Raw genomic sequence first — 27,384 nt, 5'->3', positions numbered from 1 at the left:
AAGTAAGTACATTCTTGTTCTTGTAGATGATTTTTTACGCTTCACTTGGGTTTTCGTTCTTAAACAGAAATCAGATGCAACACCCAAGCTGAAGACGTTCATCAAGCAAGTGGAAGTGCAATTAAAGAAGACGGCTAGAAACATCATAAGTGACAATGGAGTGGAATTCAAGAACAAGGATTTTTAAGACTTTCTGGCTAATAAGGGGATAACTCACAATTTTTCGGCCCCTTATACACCACAACAGAATGGGATTGTTGAAAGACGAAACCGCTTGTTGTGTGAAGCAGCCAGAACCATGCTCAGTTACACTTCCCTACCTTTATACTTCTGGGCTGATGCCATTGCTGCTGCTTGCTATACTCAGAATCGGTCCTTGCTCAACAAGATATTCTCCATAACTCCTTATGAGATCTTAAAAAATAGGAAACCGAACATCAAATTTTTCCATATTTTCGGTTCAAGGTGCTTTATTTTTAATTCTAAAGAGAGCCGAAATAAGTTTGATGTTAAAGCCGATGATGGCATATTTCTGGGTTACTCTCTGTCATCAAAAGCAGGGTGTTGAATAAACGTTCCAGAAATGTTGAAGAGACTTATTATGTCACCTTTGATGACAATTATATGAAGAAGGTTCAAAGGACTGAAAGTTCCTTAGGAGACATATTCCCAGAATCTGGACAGGTCTTGGTTCCAATATCCAACCTGTTTGAGGAATACATTCAGCTATTCGATGAACCAATAAAAGCAATTCATTCAGAAGCAACAGCAGCAGACAACAAAGTAGATAATCTCAAGAGGGTCTTAGACGAAGATACTAAAGAGATGGAAAGTGAACCACCAAGTTCAAAGTCATCAACAGACTCCTCAAACAGAAATTCAACTTTCCAAGGGGAGAGCTCTACAACTTCAAAGACAACCGAAGTTTCTGTTGAGGGGGAGAATCCAAGTTCATCACCAACATCTAAAAGTTCAGATGATAGAGAAACAACTGATCCAAAACTAACAAGTGAAAGTCAAATCGAGGGGGAGACACCAGCTTACACAAGAAATGCAGACTCTGATGCTGACAGAGATTTCACTTTGCCAGTCGAGGGGGAGAAGGAGAAAGAAAGTGATAGTTCTACTGATGATGGTGAAGGTGATCAGTCAGATGTTGAAATAGAAGTAGAAGCTGAATTGAATCTAGAATATTAGTAAAATGGAAAAAGGACCATCGCAAAGAGCAAATTATTGGTGAAACTTCCGAAAGTGTTCTTACTCGATCTCAACTGAAGGCAAAACAAACTGTATTATTCTCTAAAGTGGAATTTTTTATGTTTAATTCATTTATCTCCAAAAGTGAGCCGAAAACTGTAAATGTTGCACTTGATCATTCTGATTGGGTTCAAGCAATGCAGGATGAGCTCCATGAGTTCGAACGCAACAGAGTTTGGAGGTTGATTCCTACACCGAAAGATGTCTCTTTTGTCGGCCTGAAATGGGTGTTTAGAAATAAGCTGGACAAAGAGGGGAATGTCATTCGTAACTAGGCTCGGTTGGTAGTAAAAGGTTATTGTCAAGAAGAAGGGATATATTTTGAAGAAACCTTTGCTCCAGTAGCAAGGTTGGAATATGTTAGAATATTTCTTGCATATGCTGCTCACAAGAACTTCGAAGTTTTCCAAATGGATGCTAAATGCACTTTCTTGAATGGAGAATTAGAAGAAACCGTCTATGTCGAGAAACCGTCTGGTTTTGTGAATGAAAAATACCCTGATCATTGCTATGTGCTGGACAAAGCTGTCTATGGGCTAAAACAAGCACCGAGAGCCTAGTAAGAAACGCTAACTCGCTTCTTAAAAATGTCAAAATTTAAACAAGGTTCGGTTGACCCAACCTTCTTTCGTAAGAAGGAAGGTGAACACTTGATAATTGTTCAAATTTATGTTGATGATATCATCTTTGGCTCACGAATCCTAGCTTAACAACCGAATTCAGAAAGTTGATGGAGACTAAATTTGGAATGAGCACAATGGGTCCAATTAACTTTTTCCTTGGTTTGAATATTATACAGGGACCAGAAGGAATCTTTATAAACCATTAGGCATACACCAAGAACTTACTGACAAAATTTGGAATGAAGGGTGATTCAAAAGTGAAGGTTCCTATGCATTTAACACTAAGCTAACCCCATCTCTGGAGAAACCTACTGTGGATATAACTCTTTATCGTCAAATTATAGGGTTCCTTATGTATCTAACAGCTAGTAGACCAGATATTATGTTTTATGTTTGTTACTGTGCCAGGTTTCAAGCCAATCCAAGAGAACCTCACATGCTTGCTGTGAAGAACATTTTTCGATATCTGAAGAAAAGTTCATCTCTCGGTCTCTAGTATCCTGCAAGATCTGGATTCTTCATTCAAGCCTTTTCTGATGCTGATCTAGGAGGATGTGGACTGGACAGAAAGAGTACTACAGGGGGATGCCAATTTCTTGACGGACAACTTGTTAGTTAGCAATCCAAGAAACAAACCTGTGTTTCCTTATCCACAGCCGAAGCTGAATACATTGCTGCTGCATCTTGTACCTCTCAAGTGGTTTGGATTCAAAGTCAATTAAGAGATTATGGGCTTAGTATGAAAAAGATTCCTCTCTATTGCGACTCTGAAAGTGCAACTAGGATTTGTCATAATCCAGTGCAACACTCAAAAACCAAGCACATTGCACTTAGGTATCATTTCATCAAGGATCATGTAGAAGACGGGAACGTGGAAGTACACTTTGTTTGATCTGCTAATCAACTGCCTGACATCTTTACTAAAGCCTTACCCGAAGCAACCTTTAACAAAATCTTACAAGGCTTGGGCATGATGGAAGGAGAGTTAGTACCGAATCCTCAAATCTTTCATTAAAAATAAGACAACCAAAATGGATAGACCGCTCGGTCTATTTTGTCTCTAGAATCTTAGGGAACCGAAATGGATAGACCGCTCGGTCTATGTCGACTCCGTAATTTTCTGGAACATAAATGAACCGAATGATCGGTCTATTTCGTTTCACTCATTAAAAGATAAGGTTTCGGTTGTGTATTTTGTGCATATCTTTCTTTTGATTTGAACTTAATTATTTTATTTTTATGTTTTTTATTGTTTTTCAGAAAATTTCAAAAATCCAAAAATATTTTATCTTTCTGTTTTTATTCTTTTTTAGAAAATTTCAAAAATCCAAAAATATTTTATCTTTCTGTTTTTATTCTTTTTCAGAAAATTTCAAAAATCCAAAAAAATTTTATATTTCTATTTTTGGTATTATTTTTCCAGAAAAATTCAAAACTTTCTCTAAGTTTTATCTATCTCTATTGTTTGTTTGGTTTGTTTGTTGTATTTCTTTATTCTTCTTAGGTGATACGAATACAAGTATAACCGATTGTGGATCTAAGGTAGGTATGATTCAATTTCAAAATGAACTAGGTAAGGGTCCCTAGAAGCATGTTGTTGCATGTTGTCTTAAGCCTCTACGATATTGAGTAGGCCTTAAGGATTTGATCTATACCTATCGTTTCATCCAAATCAGGCTAATTTATACTACTCGGTCTAGAGCTACCTTACTCTTCTCATATGAGTTAAGAGTTTCTCTGCTCTGTCAGGATTATCTAGCAGAAGGTACATTCGGTTCTTAAGCCACCTCCTTATATTCTCCATCTACTTTCGGTTCACCAACGTAACCCTTGAGACTCTCGGTTTTTATCACTTAGTTTTAAGGTTACACAACATCTGTGTTTGTGATCTTAGATACGTTTACCACGTGCTGAGTGAAACCCAATATCCAACACCAAAAATGAATTGACAGTGAATTACATATTCAAGAACTTAGTGGTTACCTAAGGAAATCTCCTTTTATTTTTGTGTGATCTTTTATGAAATTGTCAACAACCAAGGCATTTCTTCCCAAAGAGTTCCAGTTTTTTTTTTTTTTTTTTTTTTTTTTTTTGAGATTTTTGATTCCTATATAGTCACTAAAATAATATATCCAACCTACCTATTCAACAAACCACATCGGTCTCACGGGTACTTCTTCCAACGATTGGTTTTATGTTAAAACTCAAAGTTCAGTTGAAGACAAGCCACCCTAAGCCTATGATTAAAAGAAGCCTTTCAATGTTTATTAACAAATAGTTGATCGTATTTTTCGGGAAACCACACAAGCACTTCAAGTCTCTCTTGACTTTGAAGGAAGTAATTATTTCCCGGAATCCTCTACTTTTTGTCTAATAATAAGACATCACTTACATCCCATACACATTCGATTTGTTTCTTTATCTTTGTCACCCTTATGCACGAAATTTTTTATTTTCCAACATTTTAGTTACCGTTTGGTATGAGTTTTGGTTATCTATTGTAACCAAACAAGGGGGTATTTGGAATTTCAAACGTCAATTAATGATAACATTTAGGCGCGTGAATTTGATCGGTTTCTAAACCCATGCGTGCTGACGTATTCCTGGGAGTAACCACACTGTCACATCGCGCTTTTTCAGGCGACGTTCTAGAAACCTCATCATCATGATTTTCTCTCTCCAGGCAATGGTATATAAAGGGTTGAACGTTTTATTTGTCTTTTACCAGCCTCAGCTCTCTCAAACGTAAACAACAGGTAAACACTATTCATCTTCTTCTCCACTCATCAATGGTTCTTCTTCAACACATGATCATACAACATCATCGTCTTTGCTCACCATTAAACCTAACCAAAACATGATCATTGAACTTAGTCCATTCTTATATGACTCATATATGCTACAAGTTGTGGAATGCTTAAAATATCCCCATGGTTTTAGCCCTAACCCAGGTTGAAGCAGTTCCAATGTCGCTCTTATCACAGGCTTATCCCACGGCGACTTACGACAAGAACAAAGATCGTATCTATTTTACCATCCACAACAAGAAGTCCTCGATTTCAAAAGTGAAGTTTTGTTCGATTTTGGGCCGTGTGGTCAATTCTTCAATCATCTCGCCAGATTTTATCACCACATCACAGTTATTCTCAATGATGTACGAGATGGGGTATATTGATGTGCTCACAAAGATTACCAACGTGAAGAAATCTTGTTTACCATCTTAATGGAATGGTTTGCTCACTCCGCTAATTAAGGGTTTGGCAGAACACAGTGGTGGTTCCGATACTACCAGCAAGGGTTTTCTCGCTATTCTTTACGACTTCTACAACGGGATCAATCTTGATTATGGCTCCATAATCTGGTCTCAAGTGGTGCAAAGTCTCAATACTTCGACACGCCATTCAGAGATTTCATGTGGCCGTTTTTGGACACTGATTACAAGGAAGGCCATCGATTCTTTAGAGATTCCAATCATGAAGGATGCTCTACTTGCTACTATTGCCACATTCCATACAAAGAAGGCCATTCTCTCTGATTCACGTAAGTTTCCTCATTATGGAATGATTCCTTAAACGATGTATCGGTGTGTTTCGGAACAGAGAAACGTCTTGGCGGACTATAGGAAACTTCCTCCTATTGGACCGAGACTTATGTCTCCTGAGCAGCAAGCAACATTGGATGCATTAGAGAAGCCTGCCAATAGAGGAAAGAGAGTTACAAAGAAAGAGGATCCTGAGGAATGTAAGTCCAAGTCCTCTAAATGCAAATCTGGTGAAGGAGACTCTTCTCAACCGAAACAGAAGAAGATAAAGAAGATGGCTCGCCAACCCAGTTAGAACACTCCTCTAAGTACAAATCCTGCTGATGAGCAAACTGAGGAAGAGGAGGTTCATCATGTCTCGCCCCGAGAGCCCACTCCTCCACGTTCTCCAACTCCACCAGAATCTCCAAAACAAACCAAAGTTCCAACTCCACCCCAATCAACGAAACAGACATTTCAACTTTCTGCTCCTACTGTTACTCCACCCATTATCACTCAAACAACAACTCTGCCAACTTCATCACCAATAGCTTCAGTTCCTATCTCTACTATACCCTTATCTACTCTACTCATAACCGAATCAACAACTACTACCATTCCCAAAACCACAGTAGAAGTCAATGTATCTGATACAGGGGCTACTACTGTGACTGAACCTACAGTTATCAACATACCACCTTCACCAACCCCATCCTCTGCTTCTGGTGCTACTCTTGGGGGAGATAATGAGGATTTTGACTCCATCTACTACAGTCCTTATAGACTTCCAACCGAAGATGAAGCTGATGCTCCTGTCACAAGTCAACAAATACAGGGCATTCATGAAAAGTTGGATCGATTGCTTGCAGACAGTAAAGCCTATGGTGGTGTTGTTCTCAAAGCATTTTTGGAGACAGCCATTAAACAATACACTGACGCAATTGATAAATCTACAGAGGCAAATAATGAGTCTACATCTACATGTAAGAAGGCTACCAAGGAAGTTTCTGAGGTTGTTCATACGACTCAGATTTTTCTTGATTCATTGAAGTCTCATGCTAACACCAATGCAACAAAATACCAATCATCAGTGGATTCCTTTTCTAAGTCTCTTCATGATGAAACTACCAAGTTTGAGGCTGTTCGAACTGAGCTCAAAACAGAAACCACTTATTTCTTAAAATCTGTGGATTCTCGTTTTGATGCTCTTGCTGCTAATCTTACAACTGAGAGTACTTTGAAGGAAGAGTTGGTTAAACAACAACCCACTATTGATGTATAGAAGGTGCAGCTGGCCCAAGCAGAGAAAGAAATTCCGTTGTTAAAAACTCAAAGGGCTGTGTATAAAAGTTGTGCAGGAGATGTAAAAGATATGCTGACCAATCTGCTTGAAGCACATGATCCAATTTTAACTTTGACCATTCGGAAACATCTTCAATCTAAACTTCTCCCTACTATTGCAATTCTCAATGAAATGAAGGGTGTTTCAGAGGTATTTATACCTCCAAAGAAAGGGGGAGAGGGTAGTGCACAACAAGTCAAAACAGAACCGAAGGTTACTTTAGCTTTGGTTTCTGGTTCTCAGTTAAAATAGAAAGAGGTTTGTATTGACAGGGATAGTGATATAGAAGAAACAATAGTTGATGCTCTCAAGAGAAAGAAAAGACACAGAGAGCTTGATGAAACAATGCAGGTGGCTAGAGAAGTAGAAGAAAGGGAAAGGAAGAATAAGGAAGATGAAGATGCCCTGCAATGCAAGAAGGCTTTATTTCTTGTGTGGAACAGAGATACACTTATCAATAAATCGATTGAGTTTCCTTATGTCTATTGGTTGGAACCAGTTGCTTCGTTTGATTGTGATAACTCCAAAGACTCGCAGTTTGACATGCCTATTACCAGAAAAGATTTTACATTTCACTGCTTTGAGGCAACTGCTGAGGTTCCATATCCACATCCTAAGGTTGACAGGGAATTAATTGATTTTTACTTGAAGAATGGTCAACCGCAGTACTTGACTTGGAGTGCACAGAAGATTATGAAAGTCAAGGTACTAAAACCTTCACTTGCTGGGAGATTCATAAATGTCAATTTGAAGATCAACCGTGGTTCAGCAAACACGGAGTCTTTTATCTCTCTGGAAGATCTTCCTAATCTCAATCTGCATGACTGGATTTTGCTATACAACATTCTGCTCTCTAATCTTAGGGAGTATGAGCCGATTCTTGAACATCTTAAAAGAATGTTGGCCTCTTATATTCATGAGCTTGCAACTATGGATCAAGAGATAGCAAAGGTTATGAATAAAAAGCCGACAGTGAAGCTGACATTTAAACCTGGTGACGTAAACAAAATGGAATTGGGGTAGATAGATTCAACAAATCTAACTGTTATGTTCACAAAAGGTGATAGACACAAGTTTGTATTTGCTCTGGTAGATAAGCATCTGTTTTCAACAAATTGTTTAGAGCATATTATCAGTATGATACACCGATGCAAGCAGAACTCGGTGGCTGATAAGAAGAACTTTACTGACATGCTTCGGTGGTATATTACCTTTCGGCATCATATCTTGGCCAATATACCGAAGGTGTTTAAAAATGTGAAGAAGCCTTCTGCTGTTAAAAAGGAATGAGGTTTCGGCTCCAAGGACGCAAAGGGAGAGATTGTTGAGTCCATTTATGTTGCGTCTTGGGCTATGTATTTTGTATCTAGATTGGGCCTGTCCATCCATGTCTATCTAGATTAGTTTTGTTGTTATCTAGATTAGCTGTTAGGGTTATAGTATATATATATATATATATATATATATATATATATATATATATATATATGCATGCATGTATGCGTATATTAACAAGTTGTCTATTACGTTGATTCTTGTAACCCTAAACGCCTCTACAGATTGAAGTTCTTTATCGAGCTCTTCTGAGGTGTTATTGCATTAATCATTCGACATATTCAGCGCCATACTTGTGATCGTTGTTACATTCTTATTTAATATCTTGCTTAGAATCATAGGATCCTAAAAGCACTTTGTTCTAAAATGAAGATAGCTTTTGATTTGGTAATTTTTTAAATGGTACATCGTATCAATGTTTGTATATGTTTATCTGTATATTCGACATTTTATATGGTATTTATGCAGAAGAGGAAATTAGGACATGAGCCACCCCATAGTGAATTGTTCTTGTATACACACACACGAAGAATCACGATGGAGTCACTTTCACAAATGAAAAAGATAGGCAAATTCATGTAATATTCATTTCAGTTTAAACTTTTATATTGTGGGTACTCCATAATATCATTCCTAAAATTGATATCTTTTAACTTATAATATTTTTATTTTGTAGGCGACATATATAATAAAATAGGAAGAGTTGGAAGCTGAAGCTATTGAATTTGAGGAGGACAAGCTATTTTATGTTGTTGTTGGTGGTCATGATAAAAAAAGAAAACGTTATGGATTAGACTCTTTTACAAAGGCGGTTCCCAATAAGAATGGTAAAACGGATGTATCTTACATTCCGGAAAAAAATGATGAAATAGAAGAAATGTGGGAGTTTGTTGCTAAACAAAAACAGCAAAACAAAGAGCTTAAAGAAATGATGAACGCCAAAAACAAGAGGAAAAAAAAAAATCAAGGGTCGGGCATCTTGAAAAATAACTTCAAACGGAAATGGATCTTATTAATGGCTTTACAAAACAACAAGAGTAGTAGGTTGATATATGTTTATTGCAGAGTATGTATTTTAGAGTAGCAACTTTCTTTTTTCCATGTAATAAATAATAATCATATTATTTTATGATATAATGGTTATGATTTTTTTTTTTTTTTTTTTTTGTATATTAATACAAAATTATTTGGATATGATTTAAAAATCAATTATCCATCGGTCCATATGGAATCTGATATATAATATACGACACTAAAATTGCTAGGGATTCATGACCATAGAATTTGCTAGGAAATCATCAAACGGAATTTGCTAGGGATTCAGCACGACGAAATTTGCTACGGAATCACTAGCACGGAATTTACTACGGAATTACCACCATGGAATTTACTAGGGAATGACCACCACGAAATCTACTAGGGAATCACCCCCATGGAATTTGCTATGGATTCATCACCACGAAATTTTCTAGGGAATGTCCACCACAGAATTTGTTAGGGAATCACCACCACAAAATTTGCAAGGGAATCACCAATTCACCACCACAAAATTTACTAGGGAATCACCACCACAGAATTTGCTAGGGAATCACCACCACGAAATTTGTGATGGAATAACTACCACAGATTGTGTGATGGTATCCTAGTACGGAATCTACGATGGAATACCACCTACCACGAATTTCATTCTGTTGTCACATTTGTGATGGAGTTATCTTTTCCATTGCAAACCCTCGCTACGGTGTTTTTAGGGATGGAAATAGGTCGTTGCAAATTCCGTCGCTATTCGTCATTTGCAACGAAATTTCAGCATTTGCAACGGATTCCTTCTGTAGCAAAACACGTTTTTCTTGTAGTGAAGAGAAATTAGCAGAAGCACGGGTGGCAGTTTCGGAAGAAGATGTTGGTCAAACTTCTGGTTCATTTTGGAGAAATGTTTAAAGTGTTTTCCATGGTTTAATGGGTTCTTTAATTCGAAACGTTGATGAAATATGCTAGAAGTGGCGCGATATGAGGGCCAAATGTTCTGAGTTCAATGGAATTTATAAGTTTGCTATAAACAACATACACGAAGCCGATATCAATCCGGTTAATGTGTCCATGGAGCAATATGAAAACACAAATCATCAATGTTTTAGACATGTCAAAGCTTAGTAAAAATTGAAGAATTCTGCAAATTCGAATAACCTTGGTTAAAAAAACACAAATTAGAAGTTTGGTATTTTTAGCTTTTAAATTCTTAAGGTTATTTTTGTTGTCTTTTTATTTTAGTTAATGTAATTTTTAGTTTTAAAGTTATTTATATATATTTTTTGTTTTAATTAATATAATTTTTAATTAATGTAATTTAGTATTTTAAATTAATGAAAATTAGTATTTAAAAAAACAATTATATGAATTTTTATGTATTATGGAATTAAATTTAATTAAAAAAATGAGGTGGAGTGTTGTGTTAGTGGTAGGTATCCCATGTTAGTGTTAGGGGAATGTGGTGCTGATGTGGCACCCACCACATATGTGGTATGTGGTGGGTATAACAGATAACCTTAGGGTATTAAAGTCCTTAAGGGTATTTACTGGAATTTACAAGAGAAAGATAATTACAATATAACTGTAGTTGTTTGTGATGTAGATACACATGCCTTTATCAATGTTCAGGAAAAAATCGATTTGCATGGAGTATGTAAATACATTTTTCAAAGGAAGTCAAAGCCTATGATTGAAATTATAGGATTTCAACATTGTCCCTGTTGGAATAATCCAGAAAACTGGGACAAAATGAGTCTCAAGGGTATTTTTAGAATATTTAGTTTTTTAAACGTTTTTGAGTTGTTTTAGGAGTCTAACTCTATAGTATATATAGGGGGTTAAGTAGAAGTAAATGTAATTTAGGTTTTTTAAACGTTTTTGAGTTATTTTAGGAGTCTAACTCTTTTGAGTTCATTGTTTTTGTTTCTGCTATGCTTTTTCTCTATTCCGTTCTTACCAGAGTGCAATTCTGAATTAAACCTTGGTGTATAAGGTTGTATTCACAGGTTACAACTAATACTTGGTATCAAAGCACAGAAGAACACATAAGAGATCTGGCAAACTGTTCTTTCACACCCCACCATGGAAGGACCAAAGATGCAATATCCTGTCTTGACCAGAACCAACTATGTTGCGTGGGTAATTAAGATGAAGGTGTTCATGCAAGCAATGGAGGTTTGGGATGCGATTGAACTGAAGAAACTCGAGAATGCAGTTGATGTCAAGAAGGATAAGATGGCTATGTCAACGATTTACGAAGCCATCCCGGAAGAAATCTTGTTGTCAATTGCGGAGAAGCAAATAGCAAAGGAAGTATGGGAAACGTTGAAAGTGATGTACATGGGTGCAGACAGGGTAAGGGCTGCGAAGGTCCAAACCTTAATGGCAGAGTTTGAAATTCTAAATATGAAGGAATCCGAGACAATTGATGATTTTTCCAGAAAACTCAGCAACATCATGAGCAACATTCGGGCCTTAGAAGAGACTATGGAGGATGCATATGTTGTGAAAAAGTTGCTTCGTGTTGTACCTGGTAAGTTCATGAAAATTGTTTCAACAATCGAGAAATTTGCATATCTTGAAACGAAGAGTATCGAGGAGGTTTTCGGTAGACTCAAAGCTCATGAGGAGAGACTCTGTGGGCATGTTAAACACGAAGAACAAGATGAAAAGAATTTGTTTCTTACTTATCAAGAATGGACAAAAAGGAAAGAGAAACAGAAGGAGTAAGAACGTGCTCGTTCCTTACAAGATAACAATCTCAACAACACACGAAACCAAGGTGGTCGAGGAAGATGTTGCAGTCGAAATTACACAAATCGTGGAGGTTGTGGAAGAGGCAACAACCATCAGTCTCGTGAAGATACTCGTGGTACGTTTGATAATCGAGATAAGAGTAACATTCAATGTTATAATTGCCAATAATAATGATACTATGCAGTAGAATGCAAGAACCCTAGACGAGAAAGAAAAAAATATGAAGCAAACTTAGTCCAAGGTCACATTGATGAAGAACCAGCTTTACTAATGGCAGTACTCCAAAGTAGTGAGCCCAAAGATGAAATTATTTTGAATGAAGAAAACGTGAACCCAAAGCTAAAAACGGAAGAAATAGAGCATAACAACTCCAAGGTTTGGTACCTCGATAATGGAGCAAGAAATCATATGACCCGGGATGAAGAAAAAATTAGTGAGCTTAATCGAGAAATTCAAGGGTTAGTGAAATTTGGAGACAGCTCAAAGGTACGTGTTGAGGGAAAAGGTTCAATTATGTTTCAATGTAAGAATGGTGAACAACGAGTACTCCCTAAGTATATTACATCCCAAGATTGTGCGACAACATTATAAGTCTTGGAAAACTAGCACAGAAGGGCAATCAAATCAGAATGCAAGGTTTGTTTCTACGAATTCATGATGAAAATGGTAGACTACTCATGAAAGTAAAGCAATCTGAAAATTGCCTCTATGAAATACGTTTGAGTGAAATCAGACCAAGGTATGTATTTAATGAAGCTGAAGAACTTGGACTCAAGTTAATGCCCAAAGAAAAATCAATGTGTGAAGAACCGAATGTTGAAAGAACCACAAGTCGTCATGAAGCATGCCTGACAGGAAAGTTAGCTAAAAGAGAACTATGCACCTTCTGGAAACATAAACAAGTACTAATCATTGTTAGATAATGGAGTATGTAAGTTTGAGGTTAATGATGTTGTTAGTGACACTAATTTGGAGGATACTAATATAGATGTTATCCCTCCTAAATCTGATTCGGCTGATGAAATTGACCAATCTCAAAAGGAAAAGGTAAGTTTAGAAAATGAGGGAATACCCATTCATATGTTGGAGTTGGAATCTAAGGGAAACATTAATGTTTTTGCAATAGTAAGGGATCTTGATGTTAAAGCTGATAAATATGAAGTGAATCTCGAGAATGAATCCACTATTGATCCTTTTGTGGTGATTAAGAGTAATGGCTGTAACATCCCAAAATTCAAGGCCAAAAATTTCATTTTTAATTACGTTATCACATAAAACGCAAGTATTAATAATACATAATCAAACATTGTGAAACCATATCAGGGTATAATCCCAAGGATCTTGTGTGCAGAAAACATAGTGAGTTCCCCCATCATACCACATACCACAAAACACCATCGGTATCTCTCAACCGGTAACTGCCATCGGTATCTTTCAATCGGTAACCGGGGACTATTTCACCCTTACCACTATCACATAATAATATGTCATAACCATACTGATCATGTACTAACATCATAAACATGCTGATCACATACTAACATATCATAAACATACTTATCACATACTAACATATCATAAGCATACGGATCACATACTAACATATCATAAACATATAGATAAGCATTGCATGGGTTCTGTATACCCCTTCCGTATCTTTCAACTGGTAATTGCCATCGGTATCTTTCAACCGGTATCTGGCATCGGTATCTTTCAACTGGTATCCGCCATCGGTATCTTTCAACCAATATCCGCCATCGGTATGTTTCAACCGGTAACCGGGGACTATTTCACCCCTACCACTATCATATAATAACATGATATAATCATACAGTCAAGCATAACTGGCGTACTTGCCTAACCTTCGATCCTAACGACCGAGTCAGGGAAGAACTATTCCCTGCTACTACCACTGACCCACAAAACGTATCACATAAGCATATCACATAAGCATATCTCATAAGCATATCACATAAGCATATCACATAAGCATAGCTCATAACCTCTCCCATAAGCATATCACATAAGCATACTAAGATAATTATCACAAAGACAATTATCTACCAACAACCCCTGTTGGTGGGTCGGCATTGTGGCCTTAGACCCACCCCTACCGGAAGGTAACTCACCTCGCACTACTGAAGTCTCATAGACTCAACCCCACACTACTGAAGTCCTGCAGACTCAACCGCAGCTGCTGGATGACAGGTTCCCGATCTGTCAATATCAAAGCATTACCCAAATAATAATTTGGTTCCACTACATAACCATAAGTACATGCTTTGGGTAATTACTACATTACCCTTAGCTTGTCTTATTCCAGTCCAAGGCCCAAAGTCCATTAAGAATCAAAACCCAACACATGGACCAATTTTTCCAAATTGGGCCTAGGCCTACACATGGCCATATTCTAAGGCCCAACCTTATATAATCATTAAGGCCCAACCTATGGCTCATTTATGGCCCAATTTTCCAAATTAAGCCCAACTCCTCATATAAGTCTTACTTCAAAGCCCATTAATTATTCTAGTCCAAATGCTTGACTTTGGATGACCCAATAATAATTCAATCATCAAGGCCCAAGAATAAACCCAAGTGAAATTAGGGTTTCACATAAAATGATGATTAGGGTTAAGTTTCCTACTTAACCCATTAAAGACTTAACCCATTAAGTCCAATATTGCTTATATTAATTTTGCCAATGATTATTATTTAATATTCCAAATTATTAACTAATTCCCTAATGTTCCGATTAGTTCACCAAATTAGGGTTTCATTGCGTTAGGGTTTTCCAACCTAAAGACTAGCCCATTTATTAACTTGTTGGCTTCAAGGTCATTTAAGGCTTTATTGGGCCTATTAAGCTCACAAGAATAATATTAAGCCCATTAGGGTTTTCACTAAGACCATTAGGCTTCATTGGGCCCATTAGGGTTTCTAGCACCCCATACAATTCATCACAACATGGCAAGGCACACCGCCACCACACGGCGGCCTGTGGTGGCAGCCACCACCCTACGGTGGTGGTTTGAGTTCCATTTCATTATTACAATTCTACAATTACAATGAAGTCAAAATTAAACACACGCACTACACTAATTAATCATACACTCACCCGCCAAAGGTTAGCCGGCAGCGGCAGATGGTGGCAGCCACCACCTCACGGTGGTGGTGGTGGTGATCTCCAAGGTTTTCCAGCCACACATAACTAACACACAATTACTTCCTAATACACCACATCGGAGAATAACACACACACACACACATCCTTTTCTTGAATAAATAAATCCCACACCCACTTATGGTGGGCGGAGACGACAACAGCACAGGGAATTGGCGGCAACAACATTGTTATCTTCGTCAGCCAGAGCTCCAGCCAACAGAAAGTCACACACTTCCACGCAAATTTATCACAACCCACAATCCAATCTTTGTTTCACGGTAGTGACGACCCAAAAATGCTTTCAAGAAGACGGGAGGAGGAGGGACGGTAGTAGCAGAACAGCAGCACCTATGACGACGCAATCCTCACCGGGGAGGGCACATTGGCGACTGTCCGGTGGTTTTTTCCTTGGTTACACACGCTTCCCGACAGAAAAGATGGGGGTGCAAGCGGTGGAATTCGGCAGTTAGGGATAAGGAACAATAAGGTGGTGGCGGAGGGCTGTAATGACAAAGATGGTGAATAAGGTAGATGGTGGTGCCGAACATGAAATGGAAGAGTGGTGGCTATTTCATTCCTGAGGTTTAGGGTTTCATAACGTGTATAAATACATCTGATACCTACAAACATTTCGCCATAATGGTAGGGTAGGCCCCTACCATCCAATTTCCTTTCAATATAAATCCGATAATTACTCTTTGGAACCTCACCATTAAAATCTCTTACAACTTTGGTACAAAATTTACCAAACAGGCCCTAAAAGCCTTAATTATAACATATTCAACCCCTCAATTTTTTTTTTAAACATCCAGATAATTACCACGGAGCCCCTGTCTTCATAAATATTTATAAAATGAGCCCCGGACTCACTCTTTTAACCACCGACTTCTAAAAATGTGACAATTAATTCCTCGAAACCAACACCCTGCATATATAATTATTTATTTTAGGGCTAGCATTCATTCATTACTTTGTTTATTTATTTAACAAATAAACCGGGTGTTACAACTCTCCTCCACTTAAATTAGATTTCGCCCTCGAAATCACTCCTTACCATTACTTATGTGCCAACCCACTCACATGGTACCGTCACAACTCCGAGCTTAGCCCCAACCTTTCAAGGCATTCTAAATCATCTCTCGTAGGGTTCCAAAACCCAAAAACGAGCGAAATCCTTTCAACAAGTTTACATCTACTCTGTCTGGAATCTTCTATCTTGGAATGGTCTGAACCCCTAACAGGCCACTCATACTGAGTCAATGACATTGAATCTAATCCATTTATCTCTCAACTGACTACACACGTCTGATAACCCGTGGTTCCCACCATAAACCTGGGTCACGAACCCAATTACATCTGCAGATCATTCATACTCGGTTAAGGCTCAGATACTCTTGATATGAGTGACTTGTCACTCCTCAAATCATCTAGCTATTATGTCCGTACTCGCGACCTGAAGCGCGAATACTAGAACTGCCCAAATGTTGAAATTGCTCAAACACTGAACTACCTGAAGCAGTATGCTACCACATAGATGCTTCCTAAAATCCACCGAGACCTCTCTGGTCTAAATTCATCTGTCAGTAGTCTGAGATACCGGGTTCCATCCCGGTCGCTGAGCAAAAGGGCTCCCACATAGTCATCTCACACGACTCTTGAACGAAATTCCTTCTCTGGAACCAGTTGCCACTCGTCATCATGCCACTCTGACTCTAACTATCTTCCGATCCAACCGGTCGGGTCCCTACGGAAAATCCTGACGACGTCACCCAAAAACATGCTAAACGTGATTGCTACCTACCTGATGATAGCCTTATATAACAAGCAGTCTTATACAATCCATTGCTTCCCTGATCCCATAACTGTAGTGGCACCCCTACAATCGTATCACTGACTCAACCAGATCTAATCCGTTTAGGAAATTCCGAAATCCAATCCATGGATTTCCATATCCTTACTGCTACACCCGAACTGGTGGGTATCACTGTTCCTTCCGCATTCCAACCACACGCTCGTGCCATCTACCAACCTAGTGAATGCTATGGCTACACCCGCAGTGTCATGACACTCTATCACTATCTGATCGCTAGTGAATGCTACGGCTACCCCCGTAGTCTTACAACATTTCCCATGCTAACTGACCACTAATGAATGCTACGACTACCCCCGGAGTCTTACAACACTTCCCATACTAACTGGCCACTAGTGAATGCTACGGCTACCCCCGTAGTCTTACAACACTTCCGATACTAACTGGTCACTAGTGAATGCTACGGCTACCCCCGTAGTCTTACAATACTTTCCAAACCGAGTTGAACACGCACTCGAACTAACATACCACTGAACTTGAGTCCTAACCGGATCTCTAACCTAGTTCCTGCAACCTGGTATCATGTGAACCCACTGTATTAGTACCGTATCCATGCATGTGATCAAAGCGTCACAGTAACCTAAGAAATCATCTACACTCGCTGGTAGGGTGAAAATCGATGCCTTGCACAACCACTATCTGAGAGCCTCAAAGGTTGCCTGCTGCTCAGGCCCCCCAGCATAAGGGCACCGACTTCTTGGTCAGTCGGGTCAAAAGGATCCTCAATCTCGAAGAATTCCCATATAAATCTTTGGTAATAACCCGCTAGACCCAGGGAACTCCGAATCTGTGATGGAGACCTCGGAATCTCCCACTGCATCACGACCTCTATCTTGGCTGGATAATCTAGAATACCCTTCTGGTTGACAAGGTGCCCAAGAGATTGCACCCTGCGCAGCCAGAAATCACATTTGGAGAACTTTATAAAAAGTCTCTCCCCAACTTAGATCCGACTAAGTCTTCACAGCGCACGAGAATGGAAGGATTCCCAATCCTTCTTGCTTTCTAATATCCCACTGATGACAACCCGTGCCTACCAATGCTAGCGTTTAATCACCGATTAAACCTTGAGATCTCCCACCCTCAGAAATCTTGATAAGTACTCTTGAAATCTGATCCAGACTGACACCTCAATCCATCTCACATGCTGTCAATTGAAGACCTTAATCTTTACTCCATTTGACGATTCCTTGTTTCCACTTCCAATCTCACAGTACCACTGAACACTAAGTCCACTGGAGAACTATCACTCTAACCCTGACCGGGGATCTTCCAACAATATTGTTGCACAGATCTCGACAAAGATCTTGAATGATAACGGTACACGCGGAACCCACTCCGCAAGGTACGTCCCTCTACGGGTTCATCAAGGACCTTTCAACATGTTGGATGGCTTATATGATCCTTGATAACCCAAAAACTATCAGAAAACCGACCAGAGATCTGACTAACCCAATCTCGTTCACAATCCCAAAGCGATAGGTATTCCCTTCATCCATTTATTAGCAGTAGAATATGACATACCCAGAACATATGGATGAATATTGATCACCCTCAACTGTCATGATCAACCCTGGCACACCCATAGTAGCCTAAACCCTTGGTGTGACAAACTCCCTTGTGCCCTTTCCCGTACGTGCTGCATTGACTCTGGCCCTGTTGGCCTTTCACCTGATGATCAAAAGTGATGGATCTCTTCCCGGGACCCTCTACTATACACACCTAGCAATACCCTCTCTTTCCAGGGTGCTCTAAATCGATCTCGCATCTGCAACTTCCTGCGAATCATATCCTTCAAGGTCTAACACCCTGCCACACTCACTGACTCACTTGCCAATGGCTAAGCTGCAACAACTAGAACATCCTCTGTCCCTAAATTGGGTCACAAACTTCTCCTCGAAGCTTATCAGATTCTCCAAGACTCTCATTGATTTGAGTATGGATCCTGTGCTTTCAGTAGTACAGACCCAATACTACGTTCCACACCTATCCATACTTTCCTCAGCAATCCTCCTGAATCCTCTAAGTCACCTCCGCAAACTGGTACACCCAAGTCTCACTGAGCCTCACTACTAACTCACTGAAACATATCCCAGGCTTTCATAGGTTCCGTACTCCACCAGTCCTCAGCTGCTGAAAGATACCCAGTAATGTCAACTAGCTACCACATGAATATAGCCACTCGCGATTTAGCATATTCACTTAGTATCTAGCTCATATTACCAAGAGTCACTCGAAGCACAAAGCAAGCATCATTCAAATAATGGGAAATCTAACCAACACATTCCAAACAAATCAGTTTATCCTCCTATCAGGAATCTATACTAGCATGTAACTCCAAAGGCTCATACAATCATGCATAACCTAAACATGCTCTCTTATCACTGACTAATCAGTATTATCATGTAATTCAGCAAGCACATACAGCAGGCACATAAGGCATCTTCCTACATCTTTAGCCCTAGTGTAGCATGCAGTTCTCATAATCATATCATATCATAACACAACATGTATGGGTATCTTGGGGAAACTTACTTGAGCTTGGCTGATTGCACGCATCACACACCTTGTTCTTTTCAAAGTTATTTTCTCCCAAATTCATTTCAAATTCTTTGTATAAAAATGATTTTCTTTTGAAAATTTTCATGCCAAGCCCTCAGTTTGAGTTCAAACACATCTGAGAGAGTGCCCGAATCCCTCAAACCAAGGCTCTGATACCAACTTGTAACATCCTAAAATTCAAGGCAAAAAATTTCATTTTTAATTAGGTTATCACATAAAACACAAGTGTTAATAATCCATAATAAAACATTGTAAAACCATATCAGAGAATAATCCCAAGGATCTCGTGTGCGAAAAACATAGTGTGGCGCACTGCGACCAAGCCGGCTCCTTTCATTGAAATGAAGTACCTGAAACCAAAAATGTAAACCGTAAGTACGAAGCTTCGTAAGTTCCCCCATCATACCACATACCACTTAAACACCATCGGTTTCTCTCAACCGGTAACTGCCATCGGTATCTTTCAACTGGTAACCGGGGACTATTTCACCCCTACCACTATCACATAATAATATGTCATAACCATACTGATAACGTAGTAACATCATAAACATGCTGATCACATACTAACATATCATAAACATACTTATCACATACTAACATATCATAAACATACTGATCACATACTAACATATCATAAACATATAGATAAGCATTGCATGGGTTCTGTACACCCCTTCAATATCTTTCAAATGGTAACTGCCATCAGTATCTTTCAATTGGTATCTGCCATCGGTATCTTGCAACTGGTATCCGCGATCGGTATCTTTCAACCGGTATCCGCCATCGGTATGTTTCAACCGGCAAGCGTGGACTATTTCACCCCTACCACTGTCATATACTAACATGATATAATCATACAGTCAAGCATAACTGGGGTGCTGGCCTAACCTTCGATCCTAACGACCGAGTCAGGGAAGAACTATTCCTTGCTACTACCACTGACCCACAAAACATATCACATAAGCATATCACATAAGCATATCTCATAAGCATATCACATAAGCATATCACATAAGCATAGCTCATAAGCCTCTCCCATAAGCATATCACATAAGCATACTAAGATAATTATCACAAAGACAATTATCTACAAACTACCCCTGTTGGTGGGTCGACATTGTGGCCTTAGACCCACCCTTACTGGAAGGTAAGTCATCTCGCACTACTGAAGTCTCATAGACTCAACCCTACACTACTGAAGTCCTGCAGACTCAACCGCAGATGTTGGATGACAGGTTCCCGATCTGTCAATTTCAAAACATTACCCAAATAATAATTAGGTTCCACTACATAACCACAAGTACATGCTTTGGGTAATTACTACATTACCCTTAGCTTGGCTTATTCCAGTCCAAGGCCCAAAGTCCATTAAGAATCAAAACCCAACACATGGACCAATTTTCCAAATTAGGCCTTGGCCTACACATGGCCATATTCTACGGCCCAACCTCATATAATCATTAAGGCCCAACCTGTGGCCTAATTTTCCAAATTGAGCCCAACTCCTCATATAGGTATTACTTCAAAGCCCATTAATTATTCTAGTCCAAATGCTTGACTTTGGATGGCCCAATAATAATCAAATCATCAAGGCCCAAGAATAAACCTAAGTGAAATTAGGGTTTCACATAAAATGATGATTAGGGTTAATTTTCCTACTTAACCCATTAAGTTCAATATTGCTTATATTAATTTTTGCCAATGATTATTATTTAATATTCCAAATTATTAACTAATTCCCAAATGTTTCGATTAGTTCCCCAAATTAGGGTTTCATTGCGTTAGGGTTTTCCAACCCAAAGACTAGCCTATTTATTAACTTGTTGGCTTCAAGGTCAATTAAGGCTTTATTGGGCCTATTAAGATCACAAGAATAATATTAAGCCCATTAGGGTTCATTGGGCCCATTAGGGTTTCTAGCACCCAAACAAGTCATCACAGCATGGCAAGGCACACATCCACCCTACACGGCGCCCAGTGGCGGCAGCCACCACCATAAGGTGGTGGTTTGAGTTCCATTTCATTATTCTAATTTTACAATTACAATGAAGTCACAATTAAACACACACACACACACACACACTACACTAATTAATCACACACTCAACCACCAAAGGGTAGCCAGCGGTAGCAGATGGTGGCAGCCACCACCTCACGGTGGTGGTGGTGATCTCCAAGGTTTTCCAGCCACCCAAAAGTCACACACAATTACTTCCTAATACACCACAGCGAAGAATAACACACACACACACACACACATCCTTTTCTTGAAAAAACAAATCCAACACCCACCTATGGTGGGCGGTGATGACAGCAGCATAGGAAATAGGCGACATCAGCGGCCATTCGCGGCAAGAACATTGTCATCTGCGTCAGCCACCATGGCTGGCGGCCATGGTGGTTCTTCATGAGCTCCAGCCGACAGAAAGTCACACACACCCATGCAACTACATCACAACACACGATCCAATATCCATTTCACGGTAGTGATGACCCAAAAATGCTTTCAAGAAGACGGGAGGAGGATGGACGGTAGCAGCAGAACAGCAGCGCCTACGATGACACAAGCCTCACCGGGGAGGGCACATTGGCGACTGTCCGGTGGTTTTTTCTTCAGCTACACACACCGCCCGACAGAAATGATGGTGGTGCAAGCGCTGGTATTTGGCATCTAGGGATAAGGGGAAATAAGGTGGCGGCAGAGGGCTCTAATGACCGGAGATAGTGAATAAGGTAGATGGTGGCGCCGGACACGAAATGGAAGAGTGGTGGTTGTTTCACTCCTTAGGTTTAGGGTTTCATAACGTGTATAAATACATCCGATACCCACAAACATTTCGCCATAATGGCAAGGTAGGCTGCTACCATCCAATTTCCTTTTAATATAAATCCGATAATTACTCTTTGGACCCTCACCATTAAAATCTCTTACAACTTTGGTACAAAATTTACCAAACATGCCCCCAAAGCCTTAATTATAACGTATTCAGCCCCTCCATTTTTTAAAAATCCAGATAGTTACCACAGAGCCGCTGTCTTCAAAAATATCTATAAATGATCCCCGAACTCACACTTTTAACCCCCGACTTCTAAAAATGTGACAATTAATTTCTTGAAACCAACACCTTACATATATAATTAGTTATTTTAGGGCTACCATTCATTCATTACTTTGTTTATTTATTTAATAAATAAATCGGGTGTTACAATGGCATTGTTCAGAATGTAAAGGGTCATATTGGCAAGAACACATGGGTAGAAGAACATGTTGTTAACATGACTGCAGAGCATGATACTAATAAGATCACAAGTGTGGAAACCAAAACAGATGATCAACATGACCAAGGTGAAGTATGTACAAAGTTTCTAGTGAAGATTAGAAAGAGAAAGCAAAGGAAAAAGAAAGATGCTCGGGAAGATTTTTTTTTTTTGGAATATTTAGTTTTTTAAACGTTTTTGAGTTGTTTTAGGAGTCTAACTCTTTTAGGATATATAGGGGTTAAGTAGATGTAATTGTCATTTAGTTTTTACGCTTTTGTTTCTAATCAGGCTTGGTGAACAAGCGATTTTTCCAAAAACCGTTCCTTCCCCTATTCTCGTTTCATTCTTTCTTGTTCATTGTTTCTGTTTTTGCTTTACTCTTTCTCTGTTCCGTTCTTACCAGAGTGAAAATCTTAATTAAATCTTGGTGTACAAGGTTGTATTTACAGGCTACAACTTACAGTCTCATGGTGTCTTATCTTGATGCGTATGGATCACTTATGGAGCATGTATCACAAATTTCTTTATAACATTTTTAGAGATGTTCTGAATTAAAAAGGGACTGACATTACGATAAGTGAGGAGCCAAAGACATCCTATCTCATCAAACGATCTATCAGAAGGGGTTGTTTGGCATGTTATATATAGCCTTCACCTGCATGGATAGCTACAGTCCAAACAAAAGCTGGGGGTAGCTTCAGATCTCGATTAAAAGGAAGGAGACAAAGTGATAGATGCACATGGGCAGTTTGGAAAGTTTATGGCATGTTGATGGCTACATCTCTAGAGATAAACTACAACTTTAGAAGAGTTAAAAGAGAAATGAATTTCTTTTATAGTGTCAGGAAAAACTATGCTACAAAAGAGTTTTCCCCATCAAAGATTAGCAAAAGGGTTCGAGGTTTGGAGGGAGTGAAATCAAACAGAGAAATATTATGCACGTGTATGCATTACAACTTTGTGTTAATCAGCAAAAAGCGAAGCATGAATCTGCCATCAGCGTAAGATTTGGTAGACTGTCATTAGCATCTTTCCTCTCAACTAGCTTCATATGCAAAAACATTGTTCTTCCTTCACTAGTTTCACATCAACAATTACCTTATCCTTGCATCTCTCCAACCTCAACATCATCAACATGTTTAAGTGATTATGTTCTTACGTGACTACCAGAAAGAGACATAATATAATAGTTTCTTAATAAATTGTTGGTGATTTTAGTGTCACCATGTCATTTTAAGTAACTGGAACCAACATGTGAGCTAAGGGGCTTCATGATTTGTACTCTAATATATGTACGAGGTTGTGCGGAGTGCACGCATGTATAAAATCGAGTTAGAAGCCGGTTCGACAACTAGTTGGGGTCCGGGGTTTCCAAAGGGGCAGCGCCCCTTTAGCGGGGTCTAGGGGCAGCTCCCCTAGCGGGGTCCAGGGGACGGAGCCCCTGGCTAGGATCCCACTGACATCCACTCCTTTGATATATTAAACGAAACTCGTTAGTTTGGTGCAGCCCTAATCCTCATTAAATAAGGATTGACATTACTTGCTTCCAAAGAAACTAATGACGGTCCAACCCTAATGAAACCCTAATTGTGTTTAATATATAAACAACTCTTCCTCTCCAGAAGAGGGTTACGATCTTAAGGTCTCGTTTTCATCATACTTTCACAAAATCCTCTAGCATATTCGCTTACGTTTTCTGTGCCTAGAAACGTAAGAGTCCACTTGGATTATCCTAGGCTGAATTTCCTGTAACCTAGGCATCAGGTAGAAATATCAGTTCGGAAAGTGATATCACGATCCAAGTTGGTATCCAGATCTCCACCACAAACCCTAAATTTCCCTACATAAATTGGATAGCATGTTTCTTAATTTTTACTCAATGATTTTAATCAGGTTATCCTATGTCTAGTAAACATCATAAATCTGTTCTGGTGTTAAAAAAAGGATACTTCATGATCTGTCAACTATTTGGGAAGAAAACAAGAATTGGTAAAGAAAGTTTCCGTGAGAGCATACTCCTAGCTAACATCTACTCCTCTTCCCTCCATACCAACATTTCAAAATTAAAGCTCTCCTCACATATTTACTCTCAAAAACTCAGTTTGTGCCCACTTCCTTTGCCATGTAGTCTCGAAAGTAAAAGGAAAGAGAAGAGATACGAAAGCTGCTCGTGGATATTATGTTGTCATTAGGATGTGGCAAATCATGCCAATTACTATTATTTACATCTATATTTAGGAATGGGATCATATGTCTTTTGAAGTAACCATAAGGCTACCCGAAGTGGAGGGAGCTCAACGCGTGAGATACTTATGTGGAACCTCTCTCCACGCATGAACACCGCCCCCACCCCAGTGGGTTGGGCTTTACGTCTTCACGGAGACGACAAAAGACGGAGGAAGTGATTGGTTGAATGCTTTTTTGACTGTTAAGCAAGTTGGTTTTCCCTTTTAATCCATCAAATTAGAAAAAAATAGGAAGACAGGGATGGACCCGTTTTACAGTAATTGGGTGAAGAAGACGAAGAAGACAACTGGGTGGAAACTTTATATGATTTAATTCAGCTTACATATTTGGTCCCTGAGATTCTGTTATTTTATCCTATTATACCCTTTCAATTTTATTTGAAATATGTTAAACCCTTAACTATATATAATTAATTATGTTTATTTAATTTTAAAAATTTATAATATGCTTATTTGATTTTTTAATTAGTAAAATGATTACTTAAGTTTATAATAATGCATTTTTATCTAATGTTTTAAAATTAAAAAAATAAAAAATGAATATTATTAGTGGTGACCATTTTCTATGTGGAGTGGGTTGGTAGTGAAGGTGACGTGACACAGAGATTGGACCAGTTTTCCGGTGAGTTGGTGGTGACCACTCCCCATAGCCTAATACGTTGATCTAATATTGGAACACTGATTTTCTTGCTCTTGTTTTTTTATTAAAAAAAAGAAAAAAATATAAAAATTCATAATTGTTTTATCTTTTTACCAATGATATCAAATGCGATAAAAAATAGTCAAATTCACACGGTGAACTCAAAAAATATATAATTTATTTTTTAGCATTCACAATATGAAGTTATTAATTTAATTTTTTTTCATAAAACAATAAGCTCTAAAACTTTAAAAAAATTGGTTTCTTGGAGAACCAATAATTATGGTTCTCTAGTGAAAATTTTCCCATATATATATATATATATATATATATATATATATATATATATATATATATATATATATATATATATATATATATATATATTATTGTTTAATTGTTTCTAGTTGTACATTACTTTTAAGTTTTTTACAAAAGTTCTAATAATTGTCTTTCTATTTAAATATAAAAATAAAATAAGAAATTCATTTTTCAAAAGTTTTTCATTATTTTTATTTTTAGTTAAATCTATAAATACAAAATTAATAATAAGTTTTTATTATTTTTCTTTTAAGTTTTTAATTAATATCGTTTTAGTTTGTTTAAGTTTTTTTTTTTAAATCTAAAAAATCCAAAAACAAGTGTGTAGGTGTTCTAAGCAAGGTGTTTCAAGTGTAAATTTTTTATCTGCTTGCAAAAATGAATGGAAGAACGATATGGAGTCAACTCAGCAGCTCCGAGGAACAAATTTAACGTTGTGTCTGATGTTCCAATTATCTATGACATTAAAACTTATTTATCCTTTAAAACTCCTAACAATTATGCATTTATTATGTGTTCAAAGTTCTTTGATTCCCGATACTTATTTGAAGTTAAATGAGAGATAACATAAATGTTTGATCATCTGATGTTTTTAGATAGTTTCAGATGAGTCTTGGTGATGGTATACCTAATGTGTCAATAAACATTTAGTTTAAGATTTGCACTTTCATTGCACCATTTTAATGAAAATGATGAAAAATGTCATGATTTATGATCATACAATTTGCTTACAAAGTATCTCAAACAGTTGAATCACAAGCGTATGAGGGGCATTTAACAATAACATAGGCAACTGAGCTAGAAATCTCACATGTTGGTCACACTGTCATTTGGTGTTGGTTAATTTCTAGAGTTGGCTCTTACATAAGCTCCATCAGGTATGGTCTTTGCTTCTAAATATCATTGTACCTTTCATGATTTGACATTGGCATTTTGCAAGCCTAGTATGTAACTTATGACAAATAATTGTCCCTAGAAGCGTGTTGCTGTATGTGCCAAAATCTCTCTAGGTATGTCATCATTGAGACCATATGTTGAGATGGCATTGAATCACCCACTCACGTTGATTGTCTAGCATTTTCTAAACTTTCAAAATGAGATTGCCTAGTCCTGATAAGAAAATTATTATAAGGCTTGGGTGTTTGTTTTCTTGGTTAATCTTCTGTTATATGAATCCATCCCTGGAAGCATGTTTGTCGTGTGAATCAAGTCTCATGATTTGCTGAAGCATCAAGTATAACCTAGTAGATTACCTTGATTGAGTAGTCCTCATTGTATGAGATACTTGTGTGGTCCTTACATGAACAAGGGTTATCCATGTCCTTAACCTCCTAGTCTGAGGTATGACGTGCTACCATTGAACAAATTGATAGAGAATCTTTGATTCTAGACTGAAACTAACTCTATGATGCAAGGATTAAACCACTTCTTGTTGATGGGTTATCACAATCAATG

The sequence above is a fragment of the Lactuca saligna genome, chromosome 7 (genome assembly GCF_052625555.1).
Source record: "Lactuca saligna cultivar CGN05327 chromosome 7, ASM5262555v1, whole genome shotgun sequence".
NCBI lineage: Eukaryota > Viridiplantae > Streptophyta > Magnoliopsida > Asterales > Asteraceae > Lactuca > Lactuca saligna.
Note: the sequence above shows the minus strand (reverse complement) of the source record.